General features: G+C 35.2%; 1 long non-coding RNA gene across 1 annotated transcript in view; it reads left to right on the top strand.

Moving 5' to 3' along the window:
* LOC148093283 (uncharacterized) overlaps positions 1-25347 on the top strand; it is a 114516-nt gene that overhangs the window by 70592 nt on the left and 18577 nt on the right. The window contains exon 2 of the long non-coding RNA XR_015714369.1: positions 22682-22744. This is a non-coding gene — a long non-coding RNA (uncharacterized LOC148093283). The remainder of the gene's footprint in view (positions 1-22681; positions 22745-25347) is intronic.

Below are 25347 nucleotides of genomic sequence, written 5' to 3'. Positions count from 1 at the left end.
CAGGGAAGCAACTGGGGGGAAAGGCCTGGGGTTTGTTTAGTGTACATATTTCTCAGGTTTTCTTTCAACTGCAATTTCTCCATAAAAATCTTCCTTTAACACTTCAAATTGAAGTCCTTTGTTCCTTCTCTAATATATTATAGCAATTATGTCCTGCGTAATGTAACAATTAAAACGATTAATCACCTACTGCACTTCACGACATCGCTTTTTTTCCTCCTTTGACCTACTTACGTTTTAAATTCTTATTGAATTTAAATATTTGTCATAGTACTCAATTAGATTGTGAATGCCATGTGGTTAGAGAGGCTAGCCAATAAATCTTGGGACCTATCCAATCATTCAATACTTTGCAAGTTCAGATGCCCTCCATAAAAGATTTGAAATTAATTTAAGAATAAGGCTGGTTGATCTAAGGAGTGCAGTTGATTTAATTTAGCTCCCTGTCTCTCTCTGAACAAATATTTACTCTGTGGGCACTAGAGTAGAAAGTGCTCTTCTGTGTGCTGGTATTATTGGATGGAGATCACATACTACTGGCAATAAATAAAAATAAAATATAATAGCAAACACTGATATAAGCAATAAAGAACAAATAAGACAGATTAAGGAGGAGAGAAGGGAGAGAGAAAGGATTTCTATTTTGATGAAGTACCCTTGAGCAGAGGCCTGAATGCTGTGAAGAAAGGAACTGTGTGGATAACTGAGAGAAGACTGCTTTAGACAGAATGCGTAATGCAGGCTGTGTTACAGGAAAGAAAGGAAGCCTCCAGAGCTAGGGGACTATGAGTGAGGAGAACAGTGGAGGGGAAAGAAGCCAGGTGGTTGGCAAAGGGCCCGATCATGCAGGTGCTTCTAGGAGTTAGAATTTTATTTCGAAGTTTTAGGAAGCCATTCGATTGTCTGACCAAAGAAGTGACAAAGAGGTGAGGGAACATTTCCTAGCTCACTCTTTAAGGCCATCATTATTCTGATACCAAACTCAGACAAAGACATTACAAGAAAAGAAAACGACAGACCAATATTCTTCACGAACATAGTTGCTAATATCCTCAGCAAAATATGAGCAACTTAAATTACAATAATATATAAAGGCTATTATGGCATCACAATTTAAAACAGTAATGAGATACCCACCACACACCTTTAAGGGTGATCAAATCCAAAACACCAAAAACACCAGATTTTGATGAAGATGTAAAGCAACAGGAATTCTCATTTATTGGTTATCAGAACGCAAAATGGTACAGACACACTGGAAGACAGCTTCGCAGGTTTTTATAAAACTAAGTGTACTCTTACCAAACAATCCAGCACTCACATGCCTTAGTGTTTACCCAAAGAAGTTGAAAACTATGTTGACACAAAAACCTGCATACAGATATTTGTAGCAGTTTCATATATGATTGCCAAAACTTGGAAGCAACGAAGATTTATTTTAGCAGGTGAATGGATAAATGAATTGTGGTAAATCTAGATAATGGGAAATGATCTATCAAGCATGAAAAAAACATGAAGAAAACTTAAATCCATATTAGTTAGGAAAAGAAGCCAGCCTGTAAAGGATACACACTATATGGTTCCAACTAGAAGACATTCTGGAATAAGTAAAACTGTGGAGATAGTAAAAAAGGTCAGTTTGCTGCCAGGGCCAGGGGGTATGGATGCACGAATAGGCAGAGCACAGAGGAAACTCTTCATTTTTTCAAAGCCATGGGATGTACACCGCCAAGATTGAACCCTAATGTAAACTATGGACTTGGGTGATAATGAAGTATTGATGTAGTTTTATCTCTTGTAACAGATGTTCCAGTAGTGTGAGATGTCCACAGTGGGAGAGGCTGTGCGTATGCTGCGTGTTGAATTGGGAGGGAGTGAGGAAGGCAGGTGGTATATGGAAACTCTGGTTACTTTCCATGCAATTTACTATAAACCTAAAATGCTCTAAAAAGAAAGTTTATTAATTAAATAAAATGAAACTACACTACAATCCCCCCCCAAAAAAACCGAACAAAAAACAGTGTTACCTGCATTAAATGCTGTCTTTTCCCCCCCAAAAAACGAACAAAAAACAGTGTTACCTGCATTAAATGCTGTCTTTTTCCATGTATGGGAGCTATGATCCATTGTTTCAAAGGGCATTAGTAAGTTACAAACACTGTTGAGGCTAATAAATATTTCTGGCCAAAGAGTCAACGTATCTACTGCCAGAATTCACATCTCAAGTGCTGTCCCTTAGCAGTTCATAAGCAAATGTGTCTTGGTACACCTGCAAACAGGAGGATTTGCACATTGCACACGGGAAGAAAACCCAGCGTTAGTACTCACACTAACACCTGAACTCACAGCATCTTCTTTGTGACTGATGCAAAGTACTCCAGTTCCTGAGGAGCTGGTTGGATCTGAATATATAGGGTGTCCTAAAAAGATGGATACACACACTTTGAATAGTTATAAAGGCAGTGTTTATTAAAATATATTTCATTTTGAAAATTGAGCTATCAGTTAAAGTGTGTATACATTTTGGAGACACCCTGTATTTTCCCCATTCATGTAGATTTCCAAGTTACTTTCAAAATTACTCACAAAGTTAATTAACTTTGCAAGTAATAGGCTCTAACCCAGAACTCTAACATGCTTACAAATCAGCTGAGGATCTATCTTGTTAAAATACATTTTCTTAGATGAAACCTGAGATTCCTAAATGTCCAACAAGCTCTCAGGTGCTGCTAGGATTGCCAATAGGTGGACTATAATTTCATAACAAGGCTCTTGACTGCATTTTTAAAGTGTAGTCCAAGAATAACCTACATTAGAATTGCCTATGGTGGTCATGAAAATTTAGGTTTGGGGTCTAAGGACTACTGAATTATACAAGAATCTGCCTTTCCAACAAGTGCCCACGTGAATGTCTTGAACATCAATATTTGAAAACCAGGCCATGTCTAAATGAGCTGGGTCTGCACAGGTCTGTAAAGTAATCCTTTTCAAGTTTTATGTGTAACTGCCACTTTGGAATACACGTGGAAAAGCAGCAGTTATAAAATCACTGAAACTTTTAAGACTTATAAAGTCAGACTGTGAGTTTAAACTATGTTTATATATTATTTGATTTGTGGTACTGTTTAATTTTTCTGTCATTTCATTAATTTTAAATGCAAAGAGAGGGAATATCTTTGCTTTTGCTGCAGGCAGTATTTTGATTTGCAAGCCTGATATCTAAACCCTGATGAGAACTATTGTCTGTTTTTATTGAGGCTTGTCTCTTATTTTAGGAAATATTTTGAGGAATAAAAAGCAAACCTTTTGATAATATCCCACTTGTTGGGAACTCTGCCTCCAGGCAAACTCTACCATTCAGAACACACATAAAAAGCTCAAACTATGCAAAAGCTGAATCTCAGAAATGGAAATGGCAGCCCTAAACTTTCCCACCCCCACCCCACACTCACATGCATATGTACATATTTGTTTTACTTTTAGGACCTAATTTCCTAATTCACTCTAAGCCATATTTCCTTTTACTATCTTATAGAAATTTCGTAATAGCTTAGGGGAACAAAGTATAAAACCTTGGGGATCATTAAAGGCAAGGACGAAAGCAAAATGGAAGTAGAAGTAAAAACTAACCACTCAAAATCAAATTAAGGTTTCAAGAATTATTTAAAAATTAAATTTAGTTTTCCATGTTTAAGAATGAATATACATGTTTGGATCGAATGTATGGAATTATTTTAATGACATATTAGATCATATTTGATTCTGATAACATTAAATGTTTGTATACCACCATTCTAAAACAATTCCAGAGTATGGGCTGTCATAAATATGCTTACTATTTTCCTAATTAATACCCATTTAAAAAAATATTCTCAAAATTTGGTCAGAGGTTCACATGTTTTTGTTTCACGTATCTCATTGGTCATCTTAAATTCTGGAGCTACAGAATGAAAGGCAAGTGAAACAGTGTCTTTGTAATCACAGAAGCTGCATTTTGCTAAATAGAGAGGACTGAGTATAACTCGAAAGCGGGACCCAGTTAATCAAGCGTGACAGGTAGGAAAGGAAGAAAATCACAGCACTCAGCAGAGTGAGACAGTCCATTTAAAATGGTAATACATGCAATTGTCATCTTATTTCACTCCTGACATTCCCTGGCAGTTGTTCATGTCAGTTACTTGGTATAGTTTGTCAGCTGAATATCAAACAATCATGACAACCAAATAAATATGAAAGTCTGAGAAAATATATATCTATTCCGACAGGAGCCACAGCTGAGCGTGATTGGCAGGCACCTGATGATACTGATGATTGAATTTTACTTTGACTAGAAGGATAAGCATCCTTCTTCTCAACTCTCTATGGTTAGACATATTGTGATGTTCTCATGTTAAATACACACACACACACACACAACATGTAAGCAGTTAGGAAATGTTTTATATTATATTGGTTAACTCGTCAAATCTATTTTCTCAGGCAATTTTTGGGACACGTATGCCTGGTTTAGTGTTCAGAATGAATGAGCCAGGATCTAATACATTTGCCAGCACAGTGCCTCCAGTGAGCAGGAAACACCTGATCGGCAACATTCACTGTTCATTTATTGTTTACATAAATTTCATCAACATTGGGGAAAAGAGAGTTCCATTCTGTAAAAAGCAAACTACTCAGAAAACCCAGGAAACTGATTTGTTCATATTGTATCCATTGAAACCATGTCAAAGACCAATAAAGTTATGAGAATAGACATTAGCTTTCTAACAAACTGCTTTGCATTATTTTGGGGGAACACATTCATCAATGTAAACAGATCATAGTTAGATATGCAGCACATAAAAATCTCCCTGTTGTCTATTAAGAGTCAATAATGAAAGACTAATTAATCTAACTTGCTGAAGTAACCCCTCGGAATGTTGCTCGCCCCGCACATTTAGTGCCTGCCCTCTGCATAATGCATCAGTTAATGTAGTTTTTTCACCATTGGGTCAATAAAAGCAAATGCTCAGTTGAGGTAGAAAAAAAATCTTTCTTTTCCCAGCACTGGAGAATTAAATTTGCTTTTCCAAGTGTGCCCTGTGGGACCTACCTCCAGTGCTTCATCTGAACTCTACAGGGTTTTGTTTTGAACCACTGAGCTTCAAATCCTCCCAACTTGCTTTTTCTGATTTTCAGCTTACTAGGCTTATGCCCAATTTGATCAGAGGATCACTTCAAATATAACACAGCAGTCAAATACTGAACATTTCTAAGAAGCCCTAAATTCTCTTAGAAAGTCAAAAAAGCAAAGTGTAGCAACTATGCCCAGAGAAGTTCTGTATGCTACTAGACACCACAAATAACATTTAGGCTTATATTATTACATACTTCTTCCTAAATTTTCCTCAAATGGTAGGAAGAAGTAACTATTTCTTTCTGTGGATAAGTTTTTTTTAAAAAGCATTTTCCTAGAATTTATATAGACACTAAATCCAACCAAAGGGTGAACCAATTAGGCATACTTAATATATAAATAAAGTATTTTCCTACTACATTGCAGCTTAATGTTTCTATATTTTTAAAGATTACAATGTCCTTATGGCTCCCTGAGAATAAATCATAGAATAGTATTTTATTTTAAGTTCATTTGTATTCTCTTTAGCTAAGAAATAGTATTAGAAGAAATAATTGCCATTGCTGATAAAGGACTATTATCCAAAATATACAAAGAACTCTTAAAACTCAGCAATAAGAAAACAACCTGATTTAAAAATGGGTCAAAGACCTTAGTAAACCTCACTTTCTAGAAGATACACAGATCGTAAATAAGCATATGAAAGATATTCCACCTCATGTCATCAGGAAAGGCAAATAAAAACAATGAGATAATGTTATACGCCTATTAGGATGGCCAAAATCTGGAACACTGACAACACCAAATGCTGGTAAGGATGTGGAGCAATAGGAACTCTCATTTATTGCTCATAGAAATATAAAATGGTACAGCCACTTTGGAAGACAGGTTGGTGGCTTGTTACAAAAGTAAATATAGGAGACTGGATAAAGAAGGTGTGGTGCATATATACAATGGAATACTACTCAGCCATAAGAAAAAATGAAATACTGCCATTTGAGACAACATGAATGGACCTTGAGAATATTATGCTAAGTGAAATAAGTCAGCCAGAAAAAGCTAAGAACAATATGATTCCACTCATATGTGGTATATAAAACTGAAACACATGGACACAAATAGCAGAGTGGTGGTTGCCAGAGGGAAGGGGGTGGGGAGGTCGGGGTGAAGAGGGTCTTAATATATGGTGATGGAAGAAGATATGACTTTGGGTGGTGGGCACATAGTGCACTATATAGATATTGTAACATAGAAACCCACACCTGAAACCTATATGTTCATATTAACCACTGTCACCCCAATAAATTTAATAAGTGTTGGGGGGAAAAACCTAAACATCGTTTCACTGTACGATCTATTAATGTGCCCCTTGTTATTTACTAAAGAAGTTAAAAACATGTCCACACAAAAATTTGTACATGGATGTTTATAGCAGATTTTTCCATAACTTTCAAAGCTTGGAAGCAACCAGGATGTTCTTAAGTAGGTAAATGGATAAACTGTGGTATATTCAGACAATAGAATATTACTCGGCACTAAAAAAGAAGTGACCCATCAAATGATGAAAAGACATGGAAGAAACTTAAATTACTGAGTGAAAGAGGCCAATCTAAAAAGGCTAAATACTGTATGAGTCTAACTATATTACATTCTGGAAAAGGCAAATCTATGGAGACAGTTAAAAAAAATAAACATTAGTTGCCAGGAGTTAAAAGGGAGAGAAGAATGGATAGGCAGAACGTGGAGAATTTTTAGGGCAGTAAAACTAGTCTGTATCTTACTATAGTGATAGATATATCTCATCATACATTTGTCTAAACCTATAGAATATGCAACACCAATGGCAAATCCTAATGTAAACTATTGGGTGAAAATGATGTGTCCATGTAGAGTTATAATGAAAAATATACCATTCTAATGAGGCATGTTGATCATGGGGAGGCTACACATGAGTGGGGACAAGGAGTGTATGGGAAATCTCTGTACTTTCCATCGAGTTTTACTGGGAACTTTAAACTCAGGAAAATTAAGTCTAATAAAAAAAGAAGAAGAATTGCCTAGGAGATAAACAATTTACACCTAACATGTACAAAATCTATGTAACATTTCAGATTAAGTAAAATTTAAAGTTCTTAATGTCTCTGGAAATTATTTCCCAGATTGTAGCTAATACACATATATGGTCTGAAGCTCCTGAAGCTTGTGTGGGTCAGAGAGAAATTAGATATAGGGCTTCAAAGTTGAGAGTCGTCAGCATATCTATTGCTATATAATTGAAGTTACAGAAAAACATAAGATGGACTAGAAAAGGGGGTCTAGGAAAGAACCCTATGGGATTTCAACATTTAAAGGATAGGCAAGAGAAAAAGGCACAAAGGAGACTGAGAAGTCTCTGGTTAGAGAACTGGGCAGAAACCAGAGAAGAGTATTCTCATCTGAGCCAAGAAGGATTTCAGGAAGGAGCAATTGCTGCTAAGAGTTTAAGAAAGATGAAAAATGCCCATTGTAGTTGGCAAAGAGGCATGTTCATTTAAGTCAGCATCAGTGGAATCGTACATGTAGAAACCAGACTGCAGTGAGTTGACTGGGAGGGCAACAAAATAAATAGTAAGCAAAGGAATTTGATTACGAAAATAAGCTCGAAAGGGGTGAACTTAAATATAGGGTCAAAGAAGTTTTCCAGTTTTGATGATACGATGAAGTACTGTGAGGTAAAGTAGCCAAAAGTATGGTACCAGTAGTATGTAAGGTGCCAGTCAGATGTGAAGTAAAAGGCGAAAAGAGGTGATTTATGAATTAATGGACTATGTAAATGAGAAAATGGACTCCTAAATGAAGTTGAAGGAATTAACCAAAGACCGTAGAAGGGATGCCTCAGTGGCTTAACACCTGGAGTCCAACTTGTAAGACTAGCTGTGTGGTCTGGGTTAAATAATTTAACCTGTCCATGTCCCAGTTTGTTCACTGAGCAATGAGGACAATGGAAAAAAAAGAAACGAAAAAGTGGGGACAATGATATTTACTTCACAGGACGTTGAGGGATGAAGTGGGCCAATACTTGCAATGCACTCGAAACCACATCTTTTACACAGTAAGCTTTCAAAAACACTTTAATTGTTGTTATTATTGTTATGATAATAGCATGAAAGGATAGTTGGAAATATAATCGAGGTCATAGGTTTATATAAATCTCCAGTAGATACATGAAATAAGATGTTCAAATCATTAGGTAAATGGAAATCAAAACCACAAGGAGATACCGTCTCACACTCATTTTGATGGCTACTATTAAAAAGACAAAATCAGAAGTGCAGGAGAGGATGTGGAGAAGTTGGAACCCTTGTACTCTGCTGGTGGGAATGCAAAATGGTGCAGCTATAATCGAAAACAGTATAGAAGTTCCCTCAAAAAATTAAAAATATAATAACCCTTTAATTTCACAATTCCACTTCTGGGCATATACCCAAAATAATTGAGAACAAAGTCTTGAGGAGACTTTTGTACACCCATACTCATAGAAGCATCATTCACAATAGCCAAAAGGTGGAAGCAACCCAAGTATTCATCAATGGCTGAATAAACAAAAATGGTATATACATACAACAGAATATTATTCAACCTAAAAAAGGAAGGAAACTCTGACCCATGCTATACTATCATGGATGAACATTGAGGATCATATATGCTAAGTGACATAAGCCAGTCCCCAAAGGACAAATGTTGTATGATTCCACTGATATGAGATACCTAGAGTTGGCAAATTCCATAGAGTCAGAAAATAGAATTACGGTTGCCAGAGACTGGGGCTGCAGGAATGGGGAGATACCTTAATGGGTAGTGTTTCAGTTTTGCGAGATGGAAAGAGATTGGGAGAAGGGTGGTTGCCCGATAATGTAAATGTGCTAACACCACTGAACTATACACTTAAAAATGGCTAAGATGGTAACATTTTTGCTATGTGTATTTTACAACACTTTTAAAAAGTTTTTATTTAAAGATAGTAGGTTTGTGATCAGCGACAAATTGTGGAAGTTCTAATCTCAAGGATCCTATGACCTCTGTGAATTAAAAAGCCATCATCTTTTATGAATGAGGGGAGGAAGGGTTAGAAACTGACAATTGAGAAACAGAGAAATAAGGATTATTTTCATCTTATTCTATACATGTTAATATGTATAATTGTGAGTAGTTTCTCTGCAAAACCTGATTATAGATTCTTCTATTGCATTAATACATATTTTAGCTATAATATGTCCTCATTTGTATGGAAGAAATAAATTAGGGGGGAAATAGCAATATAACAGTTATTTCTTGCTTTATACTTTGGCCTATTGAGAACTGTTTCCCAATGATCATCAATTCCAGATTCTCACAATTACCTAAAGCTACAGTTCTTTATTAGTAGACCTCTCCTGCTAATTCCAAGAACCAGGAGCCTGAAACTTTGATCAGTTCCTGGCTACAAGAAGACCTGGTTTCATCAGCCGCCCTGTGCTAACTATACCCTGGATGCTAATCTCTACACTACACGGATTTATAGTCAGCACAAGCCATGGTCCATGCATTTAAAGCGGCTAAAATCGAAAATGAAGATTTTTGTCTAAACCACTTAGGACGTAAGCTCCTTGAATTGTACACCAATAGCTTCAAATGAGACTGTTTCATACTTACGTGAATCAATTCTACTTAAAATGTAGGCGATAGCTTTTCCAACGGCATTTACAAGGTACTTTTGGCTTCAAGGATTCAGGTGTCTAAGTGCCCAGTGGTCTGAATGTGTTTCCCATATGCCAGGCACTGTCCACCAGTGCACAGTTTGCACCCTCATAAATGTGTACTCCAGTAGGGCTCAGGGGTGACTGAGCGGACTGGGTGTCACATTACTTCTTTGGCTCATAGAATGCATCAAGGGATCCTGTGGTGGATGCCATGTGTAGACAATCACGTTGTGTCTACTGGCAGGCTTCCGGGTCCCATGGTAGGTGGAGAACTTTACCTAATCACTCCCTAACACTCCTCATAATTGTCCTTTTTTTCTTTGACTTAAATGATGAAAATATATACTATGAAAAATAATGTGAGTTCTGAAATAGTTGGGTGAAATTATATGTGTTCTAAAAACACTAGGTGAAATTATATGATTAATCATTGATCATGAAATAGCTGACAAAACCTAAATAACAGTTAAGCCAGGCCAGATTTTTCATCAACATCTAAATATGTATTATGTAAATGATTTGTTAAAAACTGCATTTTACTTATACTTTGTATTTCAGTTTGAAGCCAGTTATTTCCATGCATAATTTATCTAGTATTTTCTGAGATCTTAACGTTTATATAAGAATACAGAATCATCTTGGTAGTAGTTGCTACAATATACATTCATATGGAATTAATTTTCTACCGATTCCTAAATAAAGATTTCAAATATTTGGTACTAAAAGACCGTGCCGTATGAATAGCAGTGTTTTCATTAATTAATTAACTTCACTGATTCTAGGTAATTGACTATTGGTATTGCCTGGAATTTTAGCTGGCCAATCTAGGACAACTCTGTTTACTTGTAGGTACTCTGCTTTTACTGCAGTAAAGTTTCACTTGAACTTTGATAGCTGCCTTTTATCTTTTGTTAGAAGGGTCTTTTTTTGACCCCTCTGCAAGTCACAGTGATGTGAGACGTTCTTTGTCATTATTGTTGGTGTCCTAAAGGACACTTTTGTCATCTGTCTCTTCCTTTGCAAATGGTCCTTTCATCCAGACAAGCTCATTTTCCTTCGCAACCCCCATCCACTAAGGGGTAAGGAAATGAGAGGGTCCTGAACAGCAGTCACTGAGCATTCAGATTTTCCTCCCACCTCCAGCACCTCTCTAGGCTTGCTTCCCAGGGTCTTTGCTTAACTAGGTTGATAGGCTAGGTAATCTCATGAACTCCTGAATTTTCTCCTCTGCCTGCTGAAGTGATGCTATTTCAGACTGTCCTTTGCTTCTGAATTTATCTTTGTGTCCTGAAAACTCCTTTCGCTCTCCTTAGCTCCAGGGCTGACCACCAGAGGGCAGCCTGAACCTGCTCCCTTTCCAGAACCTCTCCATGGCCTCCTCCAGGTCAGGGCCTTGGACGCTCAGCTTGTTCCTCAGAAGGGAATCGAGGCAGTTACCTCTCTATATAAACATCCCTAATGAAAGATCTCAGGCAAACTCAGCATGGTTCAACAAACAGGCAACTTAAGTCTTCCTAGAAAAAAAGAAAGGCTTCAGAACATTGGGGTGGGTCCTAGAGTCAGAGGAGCCACATCCAGGCAAAAGAAAAATCACAGTTTAACACCCTGAGTGGACTGTGAGACTGGAAGTGGAACGAGCTTCAGACTCTGGAAATGCCAAAGTTCCTACTTCACACAGGTGGCTTGCTTTTCCATAGTTAGCATGTGATACTGCAGAACCCACAGTGAAAAATAAACATTCACAAAAAAGTATCAGAGCATAGACATTAGCAAGAAGTATAATAGATGAGTGAGGTTATCTGTGAACTTCGGGGTATATATATATGTGTGTGTGTGTGCGCGTGTGTGTGCGCGCGCACGCACTTTAATATTTGAAATTAGAAAACATTTTCTGAAACATGAAAAGAAGCAAGTTGTAATTCTACAGCTGAATGAAAAAGAAATAATTCATCATTTTGCATAGATCACTCAGATATGACAAATATATAGTCCATAAGTTGCTCAGAGTACATATTAAGTTTCAGTCATTATTACACACTTTAAATAGAATCTTAACTCATTTAATCTTCCCTTTACTCTGGAGAAAACTGAGACTCAGAGATTTGAAAGAATTAGGCCAATTCTGGCTAAGAAGTGAAAGAGAGAATTTTGAACTCAGATCAAATTCTAGTCGTATTCACTTTCAAGGCACATTTTCCTATCCTTTCCTTTTGGCCTTGGGGGTGGGGGATGAGGGAGTGAGATTCTGTCTTTGGGGAAGCACAGAACAAGAAATACCAGGAATCTATTGTTGTTGATGCCCACCCATCTGCAAATACATTAATTTTTTTCTCTAATTTTACCTGAGATTTAAAAGAGAGAAAAAGATGAATGGCATCAGGACATCAAAGTGAGGAGAAACAGAGATTTACTATGGCAGAGAGTGATGCTAAAATAGAACAACCTAATGGCTATTGGATGAAATTTGACAAAAATGATCCTTGAAAGGCTACCTGTAAAGAAAGCCAGATAATGCACTCTCTTGGTTTGGCTACAGCAGGGCCAAGACCATGTTTTGTTTACAAGTGCCTGAAATCTCAGTAACTAACTTAAGCTAAGTTGTAGACTTATTGATGGAAGCCTGGAATAGTTTAAAAAACAAACAAACAAACCAGAGTAGAGTTGCTAAGAAACTAAATCTTGGAAAGGCAAAAACCCGCGTAATCTCATCTCAACTCATCTCCCTTTCTCTCTCTCTCTCTTTTTTCTCTCTCTTTCTTTCTCTCCCTCTCTCTCCTTCCTCCCACCCCCATTTAATTCTGTCTAATTCTGACCATTTATTATAATCTTTCTGACCACTTTTCTCTAAGATATTGAATTAACTTACAACTGTGTTTTCCACCAGCACATGTTTGAAAAATAGTGTGGATTGACTCCAGTTGGCCTGACTTGGTCTTCTGACCACCACAGAGAGTAGTCATTTGAATTTGGGGGTGTTTCTTAACATGGTTTTCCTAGAGAACCAAATCTGAAACAAGCGTTGTTAGAGGGATTACCAACCCAGAAAAGTAAGCGTAAAGAAAAAGACAAGAAAGGAAGAAAAGGGAAGAAAGCAAATACAAGAAGGTAAAGGACCAAGTTGGTCAAAGCTTCATTAGAAAGCACAGCTCATTTCTTGTCATGCTGCATGTCTCAGAAGAAGCTGTGTGGAAACATTGGGCTTCCGAATAGTTACTGGAGGTGGAAGGGAATTCACTCACCAGCTCCTTTCCGCCCTTCATCAGTCAGAGTTTGCCCATTGGAAATGAACTACCCACTTTTCTGCATTCTGTTCCCTGGCCCCTGCGTGTAGCTGCTGCAAAACCAGATCAGCACAAGGTGGCAGCTGCTCTCACTGCACATGACACCAACTGCAGGAGGGGTCAGCAAAGCGCAGTTGGCCAGTGGCATTAGTTGCCTGATGGCCAGAAGCCTAAAACTTCACCCAATCTGGCCAGGTGGGCAATACATGGGTGCTGAGTAGGCCCTGGGTAATTTGAACCTTAGTGGTAAGAGATGATTAAGTGAGGTATGTAGTAAGAGGCATGAGGGTTTTGAGCACTGAGCAATGTGGTTGCTGCATCAGGCTGAGCTAGAGAAAAGGTGCAGTGATAAAGTGATATGGTTTATGCCATTACAGTGCTGACAGAAAACGATAAGTCTATTTCCAATGAAGATCAAAAGCCTTCATTCTGTGGCCTCCAGGACTGTGACTGGTGCCAGGAGATCTTCTCGGAATGCCAGTCAGTCACATTGAGCAGAAATCTATGGCCAAGTAAGTATATGCAGGCACAAACATTAGGTACTGTACATCGGGGTGTTTAATTATTGCACAGTGCTTGACTCAAATGACCATTTCTTTATTGATTAATACAACTAAAGATATTTAAAAAGAAGATAATCTACGTATACACATGGAGAACATAGTCAGAGGTTGAGTATATGAGAGAGAAAAGCTGGGAGGAAGCAGGATGAAAAGTAAAGAAATAAATCAGAGAACAGGATATCCAAAATTATATGCTTAATGACTCTAACAAATGAAGAGAATAGTTAGGAAGAGAAAGAAATGGAGGGAGAAGCCATGAAGGGAGATACACACACACACACACACACACACACACACACAGAGAGAGAGAGAGAGAGAGAGAGAGACAGAGAAGTGAACAGACAGAGGAGAAGGGTGACTGAATGAAAGAACAGGAGGAAGCAGAGGTAGATGGTAAGATAAAAAATATTGAGAGAGAAAGATGAGTTGGTGTACTGACCACTGTTCAGATCATCACATGTCCCCTTAGTTGGTTTTTGGAAGTTAAAATATTCATGCATTTCCGGACTATCAGCAAGGAATTCACTGCCTTTGTGAATTTGCCCATGCCTTGAATCTTAAGAATGCTTTACCTTGTATTTCCTTCCTCGCTTCAGTTAATGCAACAACAAAACTCTCCAGCCCTCTTCATTATGATCACAAAGAGCAAGCTTTCCTATTTGAATAATGAATTGGGTGTATTTGCTTGGACAATCAAGTAAAGCAGCATCTAAATACTTAAGGAGATGGAAAGAGCCACAAGTTGTACCACATGTTTGTACTGTCTATAGAGTTGAGGGATGATATGAATGAAATAGCATTGAAAGCAATACAATTAAACTCTCAAATATGTCTAAGTATTTATATCTATATAATATGCACAAACATATGACTCTATTTATACATTTATACATATCTTTGTAGCAAATCCTGTCAATTTATGGGGAGTATTTCTGATATCCAGTCGGATATCTGCATTCCCTTGCTCCTCTGCTGGATGACATGCTCATCTCTGCTCTGATTATGTGGTATTTTCTTGTTTGCCTGCTTATCAATCATCTGTGCTTGAGACTGAGCTCCAGGAAGCAGCGATCTATCTGTCTTGTTCACTGTTTTACCAACACCCAGAACATGGCCTTGCACAGAGTAATTGTTTAATGCTGAAACACCAAACATATTTTATTCACTGAAAGTTTCTCTAAAGGAATCCTCTTCAGTTCACCACAAATTTATCCCTAGTTACTTCTTTTCGATTTTATATTTTGCTAAATGAAATTATATGACTGCGCACTCTTATGTGAGTTATAGATTTTTTGTTCCCTGTACTACTGTGTTTTTACACACATAATAGTCAATAAAAGTAAAAATGCACACTGTAGTCATTTCTGTTATCAGGCATTGTCCTGGTCATAAATCATTATTAAGTGGTTTTAAGTCTTTTCCACTCAGTAATAACTGATGCTGCAAATACTGACCCTAAATGCCATTTCAGTAGAAAATTGAATTGTCTATTGTATTTTGTTTTGTTTTTTCTATTTTGTTATTTTCCTAATTATTTTAAAGCTCATTACTCATCCTACTTCTCTCAACAGACCATACATTTCTCCTTGTGTCTTTTAAATAGATATTTGATTGATTAGGATATTAAAGCATCTGGTGAAATGGTAAAGTGGAGAGCGAATGTTTCATTATCTCACATTAACACATCACAAAGCTAGGACAATATATACATATATTTGCCACTCCTTGAACAGTGTGATATTCCCATGTCCAAGGACCTATGAGGTAACCTTAGATTACTTTGGACATATCACTGCCTAATGACGAAACACTATGACTTTGGAAAACAATACTTTTTTTCTTATAATGTTAGAATATGGGATGGAGTTTCAAGAGATAGATACTAACATGGCTTATTGTGCTTGGCATTCATATCATGTACTTAAGTTTACTCTTCACAATGTAACCAATATTCATCTGCACTATCAGTTAATAACAAGCTATGGTTAGTCAAGAAGATGAGTGTAGTCTGTACATGTTATTTCAGTTCTAGAAACTAGAACAAAGCTCCGAGACCTCAATTTTTGTCCTTTCTAAATGTCAAATTCACTGACTATCAGGCATTTATCATTTTTCTCGTGAATCCTTGACATGAAGGACAGCTTGCTGTTGATAATATGCAGAAAGAATCCAAACATACTTTAACTTAGAAGCTGCTACCCTTTTGCCAGATTAACAATTTCTTTTCTCCTATTAAATATAACCTAGTATGTTCTGTGTATCCTTGGCCAATCTCTAATGTAAAATACTCATTTATTTTTCTTTCTCTATGCTATCGTATTGGATATGAAGTCATGAAAAAAATTATTGCATGTGATTAAATTAAAATATTAGCACATCATTCTTGGATGGTTAAGAAGGTAACTATTACACATAAGCTCAAACCAATAGTTTAGTTACATGACAAATCCATTAAAAAGGGAAAGCTAATCAATTTATGTCTGCTTTCTAAAAAACATGTTTGTGCAGCTGTGACATATCGGCTTTAGGAAGACTTTATTTCAACTCCATGCAGAGCACATTGTGAAATCAATGGTTTTAAATAATGTGATGAGAGCTGGGGATTATTCACATATGTATTCTGAATAGCTTCCTCTGCCTAAGTCATAATTTACATTCCATTTGGGAAGTGTTATTGGGATGTCATATGACATGAACTAGAATTTTATTCATAAATATAATTCCTATATTAGATTCATATAAGTAAAGAAAGTTTTAAATCCAGAGGTGGTCTGTAAAAAATTTTTTAAATGTTCATCTGTTATTACAAATGCTTCCTAATCTTTTTAAATATAAGCATTAAAGTAAGGCAGATTGACTGATTTCCTCTCTCTCAGTCAAAGGAGATAAACTAAATTAGTATTTATAAACTGAAGCAAAGTTTTATTCCAACATCAGACCAAAATCAATGCATAAACTCAAATTGAGGCTACTCACAAATATTACTGAGTATACTTAATATTGATAATAACATTTAAAAGACTAGCAATATCAATGTTGGCAAGGATTTGAAGGAACTATAACGTCCACTTTGCAGTAAATATACTAATTGCTACAATCGCTTTGTAAAACTTTTGGATTGCCTACTATGTCATCAGTGCCATTGCAAAATTTGTGAGTGTGCTTCCACAAAAACGTCTGTATAAAAATGTCCATAGCAGCTTTGTTAATAATAAACCCAAATTGGATACTATTAAAAAATCCATCAACTGTAGGTTGCACCAATAAATTATAGAATATTGATACAGCGGAATACTAATAACAATAAAAAAGAATGGACTGTATAAAAAAGGTAGCTCTTAACCTGGCAATAAGAAAAATCTTGGTACAGTACAAAATAATAACTTTAATTAAACCCATCAGACCTGGGTTTGCAAGCAACCAAGTAGCTGAAATTTTAAAGAAGGATTGGCATCTTCAAGGAGAGATGAAACACAAAGTCTTTTTCATTCAGAGTAATCCAAAGGGGATAAATGCAACAATAGTCCAGACATACCTTATTCGAACTGCTGAAAATCAAAGATGAGAAAAATTTGAAAGCCACCATAGAAAAAAACACATTACATATATAAAAACAACAAAAACAATTAAAGCAGAGTTCATGTCAAAATTATGCAAGTCAGAAAATTAGGGAATGATATCTTTAAAGTGCTAAAAAAACAAAAGCTGTCAACAATAATTCTATACCCAGTGAAAATACCATTTGAAAATGGAGACAAAACAAAGACATCAAATAAGAAAAATCTGGGAGAATTTGTGTGCTCACAATATCAATTTGAAAAAATGTCAAAAGAACAACTTCTGCAGACAGAATATATTTGACAAAAAACTTGGCTCTATGTAAGTAAATAACTCCAGAATTGGTAGAAACAATGATAAATATAAAATACATTTTTCCTTATTTGTAATCACTCTAAAAGAAAACCATTGACAATCTTAAGCAAAAAATAATAATAACATATTATGAGGCTTATTATATAATAATAAAAATAGATAAGAGCACAGTGGATAGGTGAGAGGACTTAAAGTGTACAATTTGGTGTTCTTATACTACACATGAAGTGATATAATACTATTTTTAAATAGAATGCAATAAGTTACAGATATATAAAGTAACTATTGGGAAATTATAAATGAAACAGATGTAACTAATAAATTAACAGAGGAGATAGTATGAATAAAGATGCTCAATTACAATAAAAGCAGACAAACTGATGGAAATAGGAAAAAATGGATAAAGCAGAGATAACTAGTATGGTGGCAAATATAAATATAATTATATCAGTAACTAAATTAATTATAAATGGCCAAAACCCCCAAGTACCAATGGTCTAAAAGTACAGAAATTGTCTAATACAATTTAAAGCCAAGATCTAACTATATGTTATCTACATGGAACCTACTTTAGATATAAAGGTATGAATAGAGTAAGAGTAAAAATAATGTAAAAGCTATGCCATGCACACACTCATGCATCAAGCAGCTGGAATGGCTAGAACTGGGAGCATTGCCAGGAATAAGCAGGGACATTACATAATGATAGAGGGATGAATTCATCAAGAAGACATAATTATTTTCAATATCTATATACCTAACAACAGAACTTTAAAATACATGAAGCACATAACAATGGAACTAAAAAGAGAAATAGACAAATCCACAATTATAGTTGAACAGTCAATATTTTTTACTTGTTAATTAATAGAATAAGTAGAACAAAATCTCAGGTATATAGAACATTTAAACATTACTACCAAACACCAACAATACAAGAACACAAATTCTTTTCAATATATGGGATATTCATTAATATAGTGCATATTTTCTGGCCCATAAAAAAAACCCTGACAAATTTAAAGATTGTAAATCATGCGAGGTATATTTTTTGATATTAATAAAATTAAATTTTAAATGAATAATCAAGTGAATATGTGGAATATCTCCAATATTTGGAAGTTAAAAAACCAACTTTTAATTACCTATGGGTCAAAGAAAAAGCCACAAGGGTATTGAGAAAATTATTTGAGTTGAAAATTCAAATAAAACTGAAGACACACATATAAAAATTTGGAGGAAATATCCAAATGTGAGAGTTTTTAAAAAATAATAAATGGAGAGTTATATGGTATTCATGGATTAAAAGACACAATATTGTCAAAATATCAATTCATCCAAAGTGATCTGTAGATTCAATGTAATCCCAATCATAATCCCAGGAGGATTTCTGTGTGTGTGTGTGTGTGTGTGTGTGTGTGTGTGTGTGTGTGTGTAAATTGAAAGTTCATTTGGAAAATCAAAGGAAAGAAATGGTCAATTCAATTAAAAAAACAACAACAAAAAACAACAATTAAAAAATTCGGAGGCCTCTCACTTCTGATTTTACATTTAATATGAGGCATTTAATTTCACATCTAATAAAGACATTGTGGTTTTGGTAAAAGACAGACACATAGACCAATAGAGTCAAAAACAAATCCATATATATTAGGCCAGTTGATTCATCAAATTTCATCCTGCAAAAGTGCTTCAACCCCAATTATCCTCAACCCCACACCTCCTCTTATTTTATGGCATCATTATGATGTTATTCATATTATTATGCTATTAATATGACCACTGTTATGTAAAAATAGTAACATGGGTACAAAATAGAATAAGATAGGCAGTTGGTATCTCTGGGATAATTTAAACATAAAATGAAAGGCCCAATGCACTAATTGTTTAGGAAGGCCATATATTAATTTTCTCTAATATTCTTAGCTCAAGGTCAATTTTTACTTGCTGAGAACAAAATAATGAAGTAGGAGACATGTTAGAAGTGACTCTAGATTTGTAATTGCTATTACGAACTTTAGAATTATAATTCTTTTTTGAGCCTTTAGAATTTAAACAACCATTGCTCTCTAAAAATTCCACATGCTCAAAATCTATCTGTGGAAATTTAAATGGCAATGTGAAATGAGCAACCTTTTTTTTTAAAGCATCTTAGATTTAACCTAAGGCTAAAATTCTGATTTAAATGCAAGTCAACTTTGCAATAATAACACAGCTAATGAAACAGCTATTATTTTGATAAAAATGTATGTAGTAGAAAATTACATCATTTTAATATTTACTTGATTAGATCTAGAGCGTCATCAGCTAAAAAAAAAAAAGACGTGCCCATTTTAAGAACTGCAATTCAATTATTGTGACCTTTATCTTTTCAGAAACCTGATTATGTGTGTGTGTGTGTGTTTAGTTTAGACTTAATTTTCATTTCAAGGCCTGGGAGGAGTCTGGGAGGAGGGGGGCTAACGGGGGGAAAATTGGGGGACATCTGTAATACTGTCAACAATAAAAAGATACTATGAAAATTTGAATCAATTTTTAGACTATTTTCCAAGGCTGTTTTTTTTAAGTGCATATCAGCCAAATACAGAAGTATTTAGCTCTTTGGTCCATATTCTAAAACACCAATAAATAATTGCTTTTCTATTTATTCATTTGAGGGTTTAACTTGCTAAGGACACATACACGAATAATTGGACTTCTAATCATATGTAGAAATGTTTCTATAAATATACTTGAAGCCATTTTGGTGTTCTACAATCTATTATAATCAAAACATATTAAATGTTAACATAATTGCCCCCGCATATTTTGTGGAGCTGCCTTAATCAAGGATTCCAAAAATGGCTTAACTCAGAAGTAGCATTCAAGCTCTATGAGATCAAAACCAGACTACAGATACCAAAACCCATCCCCTGTAAGCCAAGCCCAACTGATGTTTTCCGTATTTTTTGGCTACAAATCTTTAATAATGCATCACTTTCTATTTGGCATGGCTCTGTGTCCTGTTGAAGCTACCAATAAATATAATTACCTTAAAAATAATTCTGCTTACACAGTGGTTTTGAGTTACCAACAGGTTTCCACATGTAGACAGACAGCATCCTCCTGACTTTCACTGGATTTAATCAAAGTCAACATATACCACATAAAGAAATATTCATGATATGGAATCAATGGTCAGTATGATATTCTCCTATGTGGACAGTTATTGTTGAACTCCTACCTTAATATCTAATCATATACTTGAGCCATGTTGAAATTCTCCACAGTGTCTAAATTTTAAACACTTATTTTCATCACATAAATTGTCACACTCAGATCTCATGGGAGACTGAAGAAAGAAGGGAGAAATAATGGAGGGAATTAAGAAAACTGATTTCTGACTTTTTTCTGTGGTTCTCAAGTTACCCTTGAATAATGAATTAGAAGCTTAGAAAAACTGCTTCAACTTTTTCTGTGTGTAAATATCTCAGAAAAAACATTAAAATATTAGGTTGGAAAAGAAGCATAAGGCTGGCTTTCATTTGGGGTTAGATTTTATTAATCCAAGCTGAGATAAAAAAGGATCAATTAAATAAAGGCCAAGGAGAAGCTAAGAAATGGAACAATTGAACAAAACCTGGAAAATATTATGAAAGGGGAACATTGAAAGTACCTTGGAGGACATTCAGGAGTGTTTCAGGTACTTCAAATAGTTTTGACGATCATGGCAGAGAACATGTTTGCAGCCAATATGAGTTTCACTATAAAGTTCACAGTGTTTTCATGAAATCTGATTTTAGGGCACAGCAAGTCATGCCATGAGAGGAAAAGCTCTGAGTACAATTCTGAGATTAAGATGGCGCAAATTTATCTTGGGAAGATCCTAAAGTATTAGGAAGTAAAATCAGTATAGAAAGAAGAGAATATGGTTTCCCATATGTATTGTTTAATTACTAGATTATGTAAGGTCCATGTTTACTGGAAAGGGAAGTAAGAATAGAAACTATGAAAGAGTTAGAAAAACTTTGGAATTTGTGTTGGGTTTAAAGGGGTTTCTTTTGCATATTCTTTCTCCCTTGTCTTTTGATTCCCAGCATCAGATACCCACAACTTTAGCAGAAATCAAATCCTAATAGAGTCATCTCTGAGGAGAGATAGTGGTGTGTTCTTCCACTAAGACATTGATTCAGTGGTTTCAGAGGCAAGAAATACTTACAGTCCAAGAGAACTTGTGTTTCTTAGTGGTGCTATATTAGGTACAGTTTATTTCAATGTGGTATGGTTTTTATTTACTCTATTAACATGCTCTCAAAAGCCACTGGTAAATTCAGGTAGTTCAATTTAGATTTACTAAGTGATGTAGTGCAAGCAATCTCTACTCTTAAGCACACAATAGCAATTTATTTCTCAAATTTATCTTCTATGTTTAGTGGAGTTGAATGACCACTAAAAATTTTAGACTAAGTTAATACAGTCAGCGTTTCACTGAGGAACATCAAACTCATGTGGGTCCCTTACATCTGTTCACTGCTTCCTGTAAGATAGACAAGAGCTCATTAAGCCAAGTCATACTTAAAATCTTATCTCTACTTTTATTTTTCTCCATTTCATTCTGCTCATGAATACTCTGTTGGAGCCTAAGACAGGTACACCAAATTTTCCTTTGTTACTTTGCCTCAAGCCTAGATTGTCAGGATCAGACTAGAGGTAATGTGTCTATGGTTAAGAGCTGTCACAAGAAGGGTAATATAGCATCAATAACAAAGACAGGTAACCTGGCTTCAAAATATGGATTCCTGGATTCAAAGAGCACCTGTGTATGTTTCAAAGTAGGAGATAGCCCTATCAGGTATTAAATCACTCTATAATTAAGACTTTGTGGTATTGCCTTATAAATAGAATGGTGGACCAAATGAAAACCATTAAAACACGAAAATAAAATGTAGTAGATAATATCCATGGAATTTCAGATTTGTGGCAAAAAATATTTTCAAATAGATAATTCATCAAAAATTATCCAGTTCCTTACACTTTACCCAAGAATATATTCCAAGTGGGTAATACATCTAAATATTAAAAATGGAAACACCCAAGTATGTGTTGATAGTGCTTTCAACTTGGTTAAGATTTGATTCAACTCTTTCTTTGCAGAATCTCCTTACCCTGAGTTGGTTAGAGTTGACCAAAAGAGAAACTAAGGCCTGATCCAGAAGGGTAAGTGGAGCAACAATTATTCTTGCAAACTCATTAGTCACATACGATGATATACAAATAATGAGGAACCCAGTGGGTCACAGATTTCTCTCACTCCCCTCTACCCCATGTGTCAGTCCCTCAGGACAAAGCAGTCACATAACCACCACCAGATTTTTTGCTGTGGATATCACAAGCAGAGGCTACAAAGAGTCATAGATATGCCACAAGCTCCCCCTGTGACCTCACTTTTGTGACTTAACATGATTGATTTACTGAATTGTTAGCCTGAAAACACTGGCTTGCCCACCTGTGTGAGAATTTCAGGTCGACCAGTAGTGACTTTCTCTGATCTTCTGATGCCAGACCTTCACTTCCTCAGCTTCAGTTACCTCACACAAGGTTAATTTTTTAAAATATACCTTTTCTCTATAATGTTTATAGTGGTCCTGCTTCCCCAACTGAACTCTGACAGAGAAATCAGTACAGGTGCTGTCATATCAAAAACATACAGCAAGTGGCATTGATTTGGGATGAGACAGTTAGATGAGGCATATCTCATATTTTTTATATTTATTTTTTTATAGAATTTGGTTACCAAGGTGCCTGTTCCCATAAGAAATCTTAATATCAAATATAGAGAATGATATTGCTTTCATTTAAAAATTATTTGTATGAGAAAGCAAGGATATTTTCTTTAGAAATGAAAAAAAAGTTTTCATGTTTATAACTGTTCCTTATTCAACTATGCTTTAAATAAAGAGCTTAAAAAATAATAATCCGTAAAATTTCTTCCAGCTTTATTTTCCTGTATTTTAAGATATTAAATTTATAGCATCAGATGCTAGGGATATGTCATTTACAGTGTTGTATAATTTGTGCTCCACTAGAAAACACCTACTATATAGAAATGCTACTATTGTTAGACTAGTTCAGAATACTTATATCATAGATTCCTATATAAATTTATTTTTTAAAGGTTTAGCTCAAGATACTCTTTTAATATGTATTCTGAAATGGAATATCCAATTGCTATGGCTTCATGACAGATTACTCAAAATTTAATGGTGTAAAACAATCACCATTATGCTCTTGGATTCTATGGATCAGAAATTTTGACAGAGGATACTGGGCATGACTTGTCTGTTTTGGGGGGGGTGTGAAGTCTCAGCCAGAATGCACAATGTTGAGAATTAGAATCACCGTAAGGCTGGAGGTTGATGGTAGCTATTGGCTAAGAACTTACCTAAGATTGTTGGCCAGAATATAAAAAAAAATAGGTACACTGATAGTCGAGAAATAGTATAAATATACAGTTTTAATCAGTATTTCTTTCTTTATAGGCAAGGTTATAATCATTTTTATGTTTAAGAATAATTTTTCTTTTGAATTGTTTCTCTCTCACTATTTTTTTTTTTCTCTTATAACTTATTGATCTTTTTCTTCTCTACTTTTAAAATCTATATATTGGGGATAGTAACCCTTTATCAGTGTTACCATATGGAAATACATGTTCTTATTTTATTATCTTTTTTTATGAGAAAACATGTTATTTTTATGTAATCAAAATTACCATTCACTTTCCTTATACTCTATGAAACTTGAGTCATAGTTAGAAAATGTTTCCCACTTGCAGTAAGGGAATTAACTCATGCTTTCTTCTTGTTATTTGTATTATATAACTTTTACTATGTAGCACAGAATGGCATAACATGGGTTGGCAGCTTTTTTTGTGAAGGGCCATACTGTAAATATTTAAGGGTTTGTGGGTTATATGGTCCCTGTTGTGACTACTAAACTCTGCCATATTTTGCTGACTACTGTTCTCCAACACCTTGGTTTTGCAGACAGGGAATTTGGCATTGTGCAAAATAAGCTCATCACAGACATTTTCTTATGAGATGAAAGGACATAGAAGGCTGAGTCATGAGCAATGGAAAACAATGAAGCAGAGAACAGAACAGTACAATGAGGTAGATAGAGAACCCTCCTCTGGAGATGCAGAGGTCAGTGAACTGGGAAGATATAAGAACTGAGTCCTCTAAAGGAGAAAATATTCTTCTGCAATGCTTAAAGGAGTCTAACAAAATTTAAATGATAAATTGTAAGATTGTAGGACTTACACTGCTTATTTTAAATCAATTAAAATTAAATAATAAATATATTAGAAAATAGAGGAAAGTTTATTTTTATTATTGAGCTTGAATAGTATAGGTTTCTTGGTTTTAAATTGGTCATTTTAAAATTGAAATGATTATTATGAATCCAATGTTGAAAACATTTTTGCATAAAACATAGTTATACCAAATATATATATATAACTAACAGCGCATGGCAAAAAAAAACAAACTGCCATGTGCTCTTTGAAATAAATTATAAACAAGTTTGAACTTAGAAAATTCTGATATAAAATTTTTTTTAATGGGAAATGTGTTGTCGATATGTCAGGGTGAATATTTTTAGAGTTAGTCCACAAATGTGAATTTCCAAAGACACTTTTCTGGCATATGTTCTGAAAATTAGTCATAATATTTTTTGGGGGAAAAGCTGTACTCTAATAGGCATAATTCCGGGTTATTAACTTTCATAGAGGCAATGACTTTAAAAATTATCTTTGAAGAGAG

Source organism: Miniopterus natalensis, chromosome 4, assembly GCF_054644295.1.
Source record: "Miniopterus natalensis isolate mMinNat1 chromosome 4, mMinNat1.hap1, whole genome shotgun sequence".
Taxonomy (NCBI): domain Eukaryota; kingdom Metazoa; phylum Chordata; class Mammalia; order Chiroptera; family Miniopteridae; genus Miniopterus; species Miniopterus natalensis.
Note: the sequence above shows the minus strand (reverse complement) of the source record. Positions and strands in the feature narration are given on the sequence as shown.